The following is a 9,651-nucleotide window of genomic DNA, read 5'->3' as shown; positions in this document are numbered from 1 at the left end:
ATACCTAGTGAATGAATAAAAGAATGAAGAGCATCTGTATCCTAACTATATTTGACTTGAAACAATATTTATTAAATAAACTATTATTGGTTGTATTTATAAAACATGCTAAACTTTGATTTATAAACTCTGCTAGCTGGGTTTATACAACAAAGACAAACAAATCACATTAGGATTTAGCATGATTATGGGTCTAATTCTAACTCTTCATTTAGCAACAAAATTCCATTCTAACAACCAGGTTGTTAAGCAAAATGGTCCCTAAGTGAACCTTTGTCTGAAAAAGCGAAAAAGGCTTTGTGAAGATCATTGGTTGCTGCCATTTCATTCAGATAAAATTCACACAGTACACCTTATTACTCTCTCTGAGGTATGATGTTGCTCTTTTAGATTATAAACTATCTGGTTGATCAGGAATACATAATTTTTGAATTGAACAGAGGATAAGGTAGATCTAACAAAATGAAATGAAATTCAATGAAGAGAAAAGTAAGAGCCTTGATAGCACAGTGGTCTAAGCACCCTGTTATTAACACAGCTGCCTGCAATTACTGCAGGTTCGAATCTCTCCAAGGCTCAAGGTTGACTCAGCCTTCCATCCTTTCTAAGGTAGGTGAAATGAGGACCCAGTTTGTGGGGGCAATAAGCTGACTTTGTATAAATATACAAAAGAATGAAGGCTATTGCTTAACGCATTGTAAGCCGCCCTGAGTCTCCGGAGAAGGGCGGCATATAAATCATTTTTTTTTAAAAAAATCCTACACTTAGGCAAGAAAAACCACAAGTACACATATAAACTGGGGGAAACCAGGCTTAATAGCAGTAACTGTGAGAGGGATCCTGGAGTCTTAGTGGACAACCAACTAAATATGACCCAATAGTGTGCGGTGGCAGCCAAAAAAGCCAATGCAATCCTAAATTGCATTAACAGAGGGATACAATCAAGATCAAGTGAGGTACTAATACCATTCTATAAAGCAGTGGTGAAATGTAAAATTTATTACTAACGGTTCTGTGGGCGTGGCTTGGTGGTGGGGGTAATGTGACTGGGTGGTTGTGGCCAACTTTTTTTTTAACTTTGAAAAGCATTTTTGTACAACCTTAAGAGGTTGCAGAAAAAAATGCTTTTAAAAGCCTCTGACGATCCCAGCTGAGCTGTGCAATGATCAGAGGCTTTTTTTTTTTTTACTTTTAAAAGCAGTTTTCTACGGCCGAAGAGGTTGTAGAAAAAATGCTTTTAAAAAGTAAAAAAAAAAAAAAAGCCTCTGATCATTGCACAGCTTAGCTGGTCATGGAGGGGGGGGCAGGGATTTTTGCTACCAGTTCTCCGAACCACCCGCTGCCATTGCTACCGGTCGAGCGATCCGGTCTGAACCAGGAGCATTTCACCCCTGCTATAAAGCCTTAGTAAGACCACATATAGAACACTGCATCCAGTTTTGGTCACCACACTATAAAAAAGATGTTGAGACTCTAGAAAAAGTACAGAGAAGAGCAATCAGGATGATTAGGGGACTGGAGACGAAAACATATGAAGAATGTTACAGGAACTGGGCATGGCTAGTCTAGTGAAGACAAGGACCAGGGGAGATATGATAGCAGTGTTCCAATATTTGAGGGGCTGCCACAGAGAGGACGGGGTCAAGCTATTTTCCAAGGCACCTGAAGGCCAGACAAGGAATAATGGATGGAAATTGATCAAGGAGAGATACAACTAGAAATAAGGAGAAATTTTCTGACAGAACAATCAACCAATGGAACAGCTTGGCTTCAGAAGTTGTGAGAGCTTCATCACTGGAGGCTTTCAAGGGGAGATTGGACTGCCATTTGTCGGGGATGGTGTAGGGTCTTCTGCTTGGGTGGGCCATTGGACTAGATGACCTACAAGGTCCCTTCCAACTCAGTTAATCTAATCTAAGATGGAATGTTTGGTCATATATGGTTTATCGACCACTGATTAGGTTTGGTGTCTTTCTTCCTCATGTGTTAAGTGGCAGAATATATTCATGGGGAAAAGGTAAATAAGAAAATTTCAGCCAGCCACTATACCCACTGGGTAGATATTATGGTCCAGTCTCAAAATTTGGAAGTGGTTATGCTTCCCTAAAGAATAAAAGGAATAAATGATTGGGGAACTAACAGAAGGAAAACACTGAAGATCTGGTGACCATTAATACTCATCTGGAATTTGTGTACATTAAGAACATGTGATCAAGGAAATAAAGTACACCTTCATTTGGTCTTGAACAATCTAGAAATGCATGATTCAGAAGGGACTTCTGAAAGATATTACAGAATCTTGTGCTATACTAGATTTGCTCTTCCTATTCAGATTTGCCAAGTTTCTGGATTCATTCAGTAAAGACACGAACATTAAAAAAAGGGAATGGACTTTGAGAATAACACCTATTTTGTTATTTGGTAAGCAGCTCCAGACTTTTCCTTTAACGTAAGCACTGGATAAAAGTCCAAATACTGGAAAACTATGCTCTATATGAAATAATTTTCAGCTTCTTCAAAGAGGAACAATATGTGTACAGTGAAATCAGTAGCAAACCCCTGCCTCTCTGATTTACCATCTGGGGATTTGTTTTTATACTACAGTCATTAAATTATCTGAACAGATAATTCAATTTATTCATCTTCTATAAGTTTTTATAAATTCTTCTTAATTTTTAAAAAATGCTTACACATTTATATTCCTTCAATCTGAGTCAAGTCAGCTTCTGAACTTCTTGTCTGAATAACACATTACTCAGCAACTAGGGCCAACTTTGCTCCTTGTTTGCAGTGTCATCAGGTTGGTGAAAAAACACACCATCACTATTATCTTTAGGCTGTTTTTGAGAAATTGAGGTGGGAAGATGTGGATGTGGAACTGTTACAGTCAAATTCACCTTATTGTCTCAAAACTCATCAATTCTCAGAATATTTATATATGTATTACATGGTCTTATATATATATTGTAATCATGAGATTGTTTGAAAATGCAAAAATACTGAGGACGATGAGAGGGCAGCAAAGGAAGGACAGCTTTCTGGATCTCTTTACTGCCGTCTAGGGTTCTTGGACTTTTTTAGCCCAGATTTCTGAGCAAACCCATATACTTGGTTAGTTTATAATTTGACATATTATGTGAAATTTAGAAATGGATTAATTGAGTAACCAAGTTAGACATTTGTAAAGAGCCAGCCCATGTGTTATTGATTTTTTGTTGGTATCTGTTCAAAGTGGGACGGGTAGAGTAAGATAAGGACGAAGATGTTCAATACAATAGCTATAAGCTTCCCCATAATTGCTTTTTCTGAAAGTTCTGTAATAAACAGAAATTTGCAATTGAACAAAATCACACAATTTAAGCCATCATGGCATTTGCATTTTACTTCAGATTACCTGCTAACAGCTGTTCAGATAAGAGTTTTAATGCTCCTTTCCAGGGAGGACTTTTCATTCTAAACCATCTTTGGGGGGGGGGGGGGGGGAAATCTTCCTGATGGCCAAACAAAACAACTCCTTGAAATGGATGACTTTGTAATTTGCTTGAACGCCTGTTTCAGATTTGGCACACTTAAAATAGGGAATAATGCTTTGCACAGCAGGCTCGCTTCTCTGCGACTTGATAATACTGTGCATTTCTCTTCTATATGTGTAAATGAAGAATGTGTTTTCCTTCCATGTGTATAATGAATACAGAGAACCCCAACGAAACTGCGATTTTTACTGCAGGGTGAGATTATGGAAAAATATACATAACTACCTGTAATAGAGATATACAAATGAAGAGAGGTCTATGAGGCTAAGTCAGAAAACTATTGGTCCCTATTTGAGGGCACAGTAGAAAGCAGCTGTTAAAAATAACATTGATAGAGCTAGCAAGTGTCCTGGTTTCTTTCAGCCAATTAAGATGGACATTTTCTTGGCTAGGAACAATAGTGGCCAGAGTCTGAGCAGCTTGCTGAATTCCTACACTTAAGATGCTTTTTAGTACCTGGCAAATTGTTCTGATAACTGCAGGCAATAAAATAATAGTTCTGCACTATAAAATAATGAAGGATCTAAAATGGCTGATGTAGTGAGTAACTATATAGTTTTTAATAAAGACGGTCTTCCCAATTCTGAAGTAGGTAAAATACATACAGAACGTAGCTGAGGATCCTTTTTTTAACCTTCTCCTGAAGAAAAGGAGACAATTTAAGGCTTTTGGATGTTCAGAACAACATCTGCATAAACCTTTCTCAGTATGGTACCCTCTGGATTGCTGAATTTTTCAAATGCTTCCATTCCTTTTGATTTTACTAGCTAGCACACTCAACGCATATGGAAGGCATCAGGGTGGAGAAAAGGTATTTTGTGCTCCGGTACAGATTACTGCAGATTTGAAAAGAATGTCTCCATCACTTCTTTATGGAAAATTGCCACAGCCTTTCTAAATGCTATTGCCTGACAAACTGATGTATAGTGCGAAGGAGTACTAAAATAAATTAAAAACGATAAGGACTGTGCTGAATCAGGCAAAAAATCTGCCTCGTCAGGCATTATGTCCCCTTGAAATTGTTCAGCCCTCCAGATGCATTGAGACTATACTGCCCATAATTCCAAGGCTGAATGAAACAATAGAATATAAACATGCTACATAAATATAATTGGACCATGAAGTTTTGGCAACCATATACAGAACTAATACATAAACTGAGTTTGTGCTAAATTATGTTTGTTTTATGAATAAAGTACATGGGTTAAGTGCATACAACATGCTAAATCACAAACAGAAAAAGCTACTCACGTTATAGCTTTGGGTAAAATGTGAAGCTATTCATTGACTGCTGTGTTCATGTGACACAGTGACCTAGAGTATTAGTTCAGTGGTGAAATGTAAAATTTGTTACTACCGGTTCTGTAGGTGTGGCTTGGTGGTGGGGGTAATATGACTGAGTGGGCGTGGCCAACTTTTTTTTTTTACTTTTAAAATAATTTTTTCTACAACCTCTTCGGCTGAAGAGGTTGTAAAAAAAATGCTTTTAAAGCCTCTGACGATCCCAGCTGACTTGCCTCATCGGCAAAGGCTTTCTTTTTTTAAAAAAAAAGCCTCTGATGATCCCAGCTGACTTGCCTGATCGGCAGAGGCTTTCTTTCTTTTTTTTTTTAAGCCTCTGATGATCCCAGCTGAGCCGCGCGATCATCAGAGGCTTTTTCTTTTACTTTTAAAAGCATTTTTTTGGCCAAAGAGGTTGTAGAAAAAATGCTTTTAAAAATAAAAAAAAAGCCTCTGATGATCGTGCGGCTCAGCTGGGCATGGGGTGGGGGGAGAGCAGGGATTTTTGCTACCAGTTCTCCGAACCATCCGCCTCCATCGCTACTGGATCGGGCGATCCGGTCCGAACCGGGAGCATTTCACCCCTGTATTAGTTATATTTTAATCTAGCATGTTGTATGACCCCAACTGATGGAATTAGCTAAAGGTTCACAATATGTCAGGCAAAACCAGACAATTGGGCTGATTGAATGAATCATGGTAGGAGAGCTATATTATCTCTTGTAGCCCCAAGTCAGAAGAAAAATCTTTTCTGACTAACTGATTCTGTTAAACATATGACTTGTATTAAAAATTTATTAGTCAGAAAAAGTGCTACCAAGAATCTTAATTTGGGGCTATCATTGATAAACATGACTGATGGCGACTTTATGGCATCTAACCTTATGGTATGGAATGCAGAGGTGATGAAAGCACTGGATGAGACTGTCCTCAAGTGGCCTTTATGTAATCTAATCTTATCATACATTTTGATGTACAAAAGGTCTCTAGACATGAAGTGATATGAGGGAAGCCACCTCTCCTAGAAGAATGAAATATTTTGAGAAATATTAAAAAAGGCAGGATAAAATATTTCCCCTAAAGGATAAGGTGACCAGACGTCCCGCTTTTGGCAGGACAGTCCCGCTTTTGAGCAATTTGTCCCGCGTCCCGCGGCGTTTCAAAAAAGTCCCGATTTTTCTTGAGCCCCAGCTGATGGCTAGAAGAAAAAAAAACTGTTTAAACTCTTGCCCGGGGCTTCAAAGGGCCGCCCTACAGGCAATCAGTGTAAAGCAGTTTTTTTTCCCCCTAGCTAAGCTTCAGAAACGAAACCGAAACCAGGGTCTTTGGTGCAGCATGACAAAATGAGGCAGAGAGAGATTTATTTTTATTTTTATTTTTATTTTTCCTCCCCAAAAAAGGTAGGTGAAAAACTGCAAACAATGGGAAATTTAGGAGGAGAGTTCAAGATTTTAAAACACAAAGGAAAAAAAGCTGTATTTAACTAGGGAATTGTAATAATTGAGATACTATTAATTGTATATTGTGTTGAAAGCAGAAATGGTTAAGTTGTGGTTCGGAGGAATATATGGGAGAAATTATTTGGTTTATTATTATTGGTAAATATAATTAATTGATTTGTAAGAAATTGGATTGCATGGAAATAATTGGAATATTCATGTTCATATTGATTAATATACAAAAAAGATAGTTTTATAACTAATTGATTTATATTAAAATGTTGAATTTGTATTAAACAACTGTATTACATAATTACATAATTAAACAATGTGAGGATGGATATAAAAATAGATGACAATGGGAAGGGGTATAATATAGAATAGAAGGGAAAAATTGAATTTGATTAAGATTAGAGATGAGGATGAAGGGTAATATTGGTTTTTTTTAAAAAATAGATGAGGAATAAATATGGCAAAAAGGAAATATAGAAATTGTAAATTTAATTGAAATGACTAAACGCTGTTTAAATTTGTGAACCAGCCAAATATTCTGTTCAAAGAAAATACATTGTATGTTTGTATGTGTGTTTCTAATTATTGCTATTTATTCATATTTGTTCTCTTTTATTCTTTAAAGTTTAACAATTCATTCTTTATCTTAATATCTTTATATTTGCTTGGGGTTGGCGTTCTTCCCTTTCATCTTTTTTATTGTACAGCAATCTTTCTCCTCAAACCTACCACCTCTCTCTTTTCTTTCCTTCTTACTTTCTCTTCCCCCACCCTCTTTTTCTCCTCCCTACTTCCTCTTTCTTTCTCCTTCTCCTCCTCTCTTCCTCCCTCTCTTACCCTCACTCCTACTCTAATTTCCATTCCTTCATCCCTCTCTATTGCTGTAATCCTTTAATGCATATGGACTACTCAGAGGGCTGAAAAAGTTATTTTTGACTGGTCCTCACACTTTTGAACAGTCCTCGAACTTATGACTGTCCTCACATTTTACATTTTTGCCCTATCTTGTCATCATGGTGAAGAGAAGCAGTTGTGAAATGAGTGACATGGTTGTTAAGAATGCTGCATGGGCATAAATGTGAGGATGGTCATAAGTGTGAGGACCAGTCAAAAGTGCGAGGACCTGTCAGAAATGACTTTTTTCAGCTCTCTGGTTAGTCCTTTTGTGCATATGGACTACTCAGAGGGCTGAAAAAGTTATTTTTGACTGGTCCTCACACTTTTGACCAGTCCTCGAACTTACGACTGTCCTCACATTTTACATTTTTGCCCTATCTTGTTACCATGTTGAAGAGAAGCAGTTGTGAAATGAGTGACATGGTTGTTAAGAATGCTGCACGGGCATAAATGTGAGGATGGTCATAAGTGTGAGGACCAGTCAAAAGTGCGAGGACCTGTCAGAAATGACTTTTTTCAGCCCTCTGGTTAGTCCTTTTGTGCATATGGACTACTCAGAGGGCTGAAAAAGTTATTTTTGACTGGTCCTCACACTTTTGACCAGTCCTCGAACTTACGACTGTCCTCACATTTTACATTTTTGCCCTATCTTGTCACCTTGTTGAAGAGAAGCAGTTGTGAAATGAGTGACATGGTTGTTAAGAATGCTGCACGGGCATAAATGTGAGGATGGTCATAAGTGTGAGGACCAGTCAAAAGTGTGAGGACCTGTCAGAAATGACTTTTCAGCCCTCTGAGTAGTCCCTATACACATAGCCATGACCACCCGGTCACATGACCAGGTAGCCACGCCCACCCAGTCACATGGCCTCCAAGCCATGCCCACACAATAAGCCACGCCCACAATGGTGTCCTTCTTACCAATGTTAAAATCTGTTCACCTTACCCTATAGACATAGCCATGGCCACCCGGTCACATGACCAGCTAGCCACGCCCACCCAGTCACATGACCAGCTAGCCATGCCCACAAAATAAGCCACGCCCACAATGTCCCTCTTTACCAATGTTAAAATCTGGTCACCTTACTAAAGGAGAAACATGTTTCTAAAGACAGAAACCAGTTCCCTGCCCCAGCAAATATTTGGTGACCATTAAGAAGGACTGGGCCAGCCTATCTACAAAACAAAATACCTTCAGATCCAGGGTAATGGGATTAAGATATGACCCTCTAGAACATAATAGGATTATCTACAGCAGAGCTCACCACATTGCCAAATCACCTGGAGACATTGCCTGACCCTCCAGGCTTCAACCAAATTTCTCAGATAACCTACAGGGTTAGCTATGACCCCTACAACAGCCAATAGAATACATGTTCTTGCACAGGAACAGGAAGCTCAAGGCCACGGCCCAAGAGAAGATATAAATAACTCTCATTCTCAACTCCATGCGGTCAGCTGCACCAGGACCATCTTCTTAAAAATGTCCAGTATTGGAGCATTCACAACTTCTGGAGGCAAGTTGTTCCACTGATTAACTGTTCTAACTGTCAGGAAATTTCTCCTTAGTTCTAGGTTCTCCTTGATTAGTTTCCACCCATTGCTTCTTGTCCTGCCGTCAGGTGCTTTGGAGAATAGCTTGACTCCCTCTTCTTTGTGGCAGACCCTGAAATATTGGAACACTGCTATCATGCTATCAAGGTACCACTTTCCTGGTCTTACTATATATTGATTTGATTATTTGCTATAATATTTTATTTTCAACTTATTGTTGCAAATAAAATCAGTAAAATTTGATTTGTATTTTGTAGTAGTTCTGACTGTTCTCTGGTCCTCAGTTTTGTTCTGTTTCCCCATATAGTTCTGACATTTGGCTGATTCTATTTATGAGGATGTTCAGATCATATCTCATCTCAGATGGCTTCCCATGGCCCCAAACTGACTGATCACAAAGATTACCAAGAATGTGACAAACCAAAAGATAAGTCAAATGCAAACAATTAATGTTATAACATGTGTGAGCAAGGCCATCAGGTTAAGCTGAAATTCAATTTGTTTGTTTTGGCTCAGAATGTTTTATGAGCAGAGTCATTGTGTTTATTAACCATTCTTGACAAAATGACAGTGATTTCCAATATTTCCTTTATGGAAATTAATACATAGCAATTGAAAGGTTTATGGATCATTGGGTAATCAAACTATTGTAACTATTTCTACTCTTTAGAATATCTAAGCATAGACATACATTTTTGTATGCCCTCATTTAACCTTTGGATGTGCAAAAATAGGTACATTTTAATGTTAAAGAACAGTACACTACTTCAATTTATAGACTATTATATTACATAAGGAACTTCATGAAATAAGCTACATTGCAAATAATAATGTAACATCAAATATAATACATAATCAGTACATTTAATTATGTTATATTATTTCCCTAATCTCTGGCCCACACACAGACCACCTGCAGTACTCCTACAGTTCAG

At 38.0% G+C, this 9,651-nt stretch overlaps 1 long non-coding RNA gene across 1 annotated transcript; it reads left to right on the top strand.

Annotated features, from left to right (window-relative positions):
* The first annotated feature begins 8,784 nt into the window (after window positions 1-8,784).
* Window positions 8,785-9,338, top strand: LOC148113300 (uncharacterized). The gene is made up of 2 exons (XR_015728288.1): window positions 8,785-8,863; window positions 9,024-9,338. It is a non-coding gene; the product is annotated as an uncharacterized LOC148113300 (long non-coding RNA).
* The last annotated feature ends 313 nt before the right edge of the window (window positions 9,339-9,651 follow it).

Source organism: Pantherophis guttatus, chromosome 5 (genome assembly GCF_059756535.1).
Source record: "Pantherophis guttatus breed Tessera chromosome 5, ASM5975653v1, whole genome shotgun sequence".
Lineage (NCBI taxonomy): Eukaryota > Metazoa > Chordata > Lepidosauria > Squamata > Colubridae > Pantherophis > Pantherophis guttatus.
Note: the sequence above shows the minus strand (reverse complement) of the source record. Positions and strands in the feature narration are given on the sequence as shown.